Raw genomic sequence first — 3,582 nt, forward strand, 5'->3', positions numbered from 1 at the left:
AGCATTGTCTAGACATCTATTAAAATTCGTATACAGGACTCCGATTTTAATCCTCACTTATTTCTGCAAAAGTATTGAATTTGGAGCAATATGTCTCCATTAATATTAGAGATATAGTATCCTTGTAAACGTTAATTATATATTGCAATTAATCCAAGTAAAACACTGTATACGTTTATTAGACCATCAATAGAAAATAGTTACAATCAGTTTTCCATTTCGTACATTTGTCATGTTTGCAACGTTCAAGGCAATATTTTTTATCTTTTTAATTTAATAACACCACTTAATATAATAAATTTACATTGATTTATAAGTATAGCAATCAATTCACAAATTTCATATATATTATATTCGCTATTTTATATCTGCTAACGGATATTTGTAGTTCGTTATACAATTCTAAGTGAAATTGTCAACAATTCTTTCGACTTTCACAAACGTATAAACTTATACTTATTATTATTCTTCCATATCCATCGTCAATTGAATACTTATACCAACTTTATCTACATTTTTGTCAGCACCGCTAAGATCTACCAGAAAATTCCCAGCACAAAATATAACCATTATACACAAAATATAACTATTATATAACGTAGAAATAATACGTAATATAACTGCTATATAACCTTCTAGTAACATGTTACTTGCACATTATATTAACGTTACATGTATAATTGTAATTTATATATATAGGAAATTAAAAACTACTAACATATATAACCTACTACATTCGTGTTTTATTGCGTGTTACATTTCGTTACATTATGACAACATAACAGTTATATACCCATGTTTGCTGGATTATTTTAAAGTTACTATCATAAATAAAATTTTCGTAAGCGTCAATTATACAAACGTATTTCGATAAATGCAAATATGGGATTGCATCAGTTTAATGGACTATTCACGGAAGACAAGTACAATCAGTTTTTTAACCCAAACATTTGTCATGCTTGCAAATCGCCGAACAACAGTGAATTAATGCCATTCAGCGATTGATTTACCTATTACTACTACAAAGAACATAAGATGATACATAAAGAATCACATTAGCCAATCTACGCAACTTTAGCATTAGTAATATCAAAAGATGGGTGGAATACATGTTGCAGCTCACATTGCAACTTGGCAGACTGGATAAAATTACTAGAAGCAATTGACGATATTTATCTATTTACATATTCCACGCGATCTAAAATCATATAAAGTATAGATGTCTGCAAAATCGTATTTGATCACCAACGGATTAATTTGTGAACTATAAGATGTTGCTTTCTATAAACTATTGGAACAATTGCCAAGCAATTCAAGCAAAAGCTGCATTTGATGCGATGTATGATTGTATCCCCTGTTTAATGTGTAACATTCTTCTTAATTATATACAAGTTTTACAGTACAAATAAATTATAAATTCCCTAATAAAATATACATTCAATGGTGAATAAATTTAATTTGGCCTTCTTTCCTTCTAGAAATAGTTTAAGATGTCATGCTTGCGATAATTTAATCATCACTACGCATTTAAGATGTTAAAGTTTTGCAAGTTGGCGCGTTCATATCACATACAAGGCCATTTATTACACAAATATATAAATGTTTTATTTTTTGTAAGTGGAAAATAATTTGGTCTCATTATGTACTATTTTCAAAAATTTTTTTAAATTTGCAATAAGAAAAGTGAAGTGACACCAGCTGTCGATATAATAAAATCGATTTTAACTTTTTTTTTTAGTTTTCATTAAAAGTTTGATTAAATAATCATTAGTTTTTTAGTTTGATTAAATTGTTCAAACTCAAATCTTTTGCCTCATTAAATTATCGAGTCTATCTATTAGATAAATCTATTACGATACATTAAAAATGAAGATATTATAAAGTTTGACAAAAATCCTCAAGCAAGGTTTATATTGATTTAAAATTATCTTGACATATAGTGGTCTTGGCTAATCTTTAAAGTATCTATTTTAAAGTATCTTAAAGTATCTATTTTTAGCATAAAATATCTTAAAGTATCTAGTTTTAGCATATAATGGACTTATCAATTTAGTAAAGTAAATGATTTCAGCAGCAACAAAATGTTTTGGATATAGAAATGTAATATTTGATTACTTTATTGTATGTATAATTTATTTTCACTGAAAGCAATAAAGATAAATTTTGCTCAGAACTGAACTCTCTTGTTGATCCACCATCTATGCGAAATGTATTACCGATGCATTGATAATGTACGTTAAGTGATTTAACAATCAACTTCCAAGGCTTCAATTTTGACGAAAGAAAAATGGCCCATGTATTCGAAGAGTATATATACACCTAACTGTCGCATAAATTCCCTTCGCAGCTTCGTACCTTGAAATACTGCGATTCTAACGTCGTTAAAACAACAAGCGTCAGACGTCGGAGCGTAACGTTGAAATTGCGCGCGCCGAAGAAGAAAGTGACATACGTCGACGAGCTGCTTTTCGCACACACTCTCCGGCTTCGAGTCCGACTTTTGGGACTATCGGCTTGAATGAAAGGTATTTTCGTCGGGACCGGCGGCCGTTGGAGCAATTTGTTTACAAGAAACTGTTATAGCGGGGGGCGCACGGCGCGCGCAGAAACAGCTGTCTATCGTCGTTGACGGAGCCACGATCATATTTCGGGAAAGCGACGAAAAGGCAGCCGATGAAACTTCGATCCTACCGGCAAAGAGAGAGAGAGAGAGAGAGATAGAGGAAACGGTGAGAGAGAAAGAGAGCCAGGGAGAGAGGGGGAGAGATAGAGAGAGAGAGAGAGAGAGAAAGAGAGAGAGCGGAGAGAACGTCGTCGTCGACAACGACGAGAACTACGACGGAGACGGCGACGACGTCGACGCGAAAGTGGGTGTTTAATATCGCGTTAATATAATCGCCCGAAAATAGGAAAAGTTTTCGACGTGCCGCGCAACGGCCGCCCGTTCTCGTTGCTTTAGCATTGCCGTAGTTAAGCTGCAAAGAAAATTAATTAGGCGCCAACGTGACACCCCTCCCCCTCCCCCCTCCACCTTCTACCCGCAGCACTCGCGTTGTCTCTCTCTCTCTCTCTCTCTCTCTCTCTCTCTCTCTCTCTCTCTCTCTCTCTCCCTCTCTTCCTCTCTTTCTGCCTTCCTCCCTTCCTCTTCTTCCTCTCTCTCTTATTACTTTCGCGTACGCACACGCATATAAATGCACATACATATTATGTAACGCTAATAAATATGCGTTTACGCATGTATATGTGCAAGCGTACGCGCGCACCTCGCACGCATACACGCACGCGACGCGCGTCAATGCACACCGGCGGCTGGAATATTCGCGTAAGTATTTACGTCTATGTACATACGCACGTATGTACAATATCCACGTACACGGCGGTATACGACATAATGCTTAGCGGTGAAACGCGTCTATCCAGAATCTTGAAGGGCTTCAATAATATCTAGAAGCTACTTCCAAAGTCTTGGCAAAGTTCTAGCAGTTTACGATACGTGCTGGGGGCGACGTTAGGTATCCGCCCAATCCACTTACTCTCTCTCTCTCTCTCTCTCTCTCTCTCTCTCTCTCTCTCTCTCTCTCT

The sequence above is a fragment of the Odontomachus brunneus genome, unplaced genomic scaffold, assembly GCF_010583005.1.
Source record: "Odontomachus brunneus isolate Ranch 3 - 2012 unplaced genomic scaffold, Obru_v1 Obru_scaffold_154, whole genome shotgun sequence".
Classification (NCBI taxonomy): Eukaryota; Metazoa; Arthropoda; class Insecta; order Hymenoptera; family Formicidae; genus Odontomachus; species Odontomachus brunneus.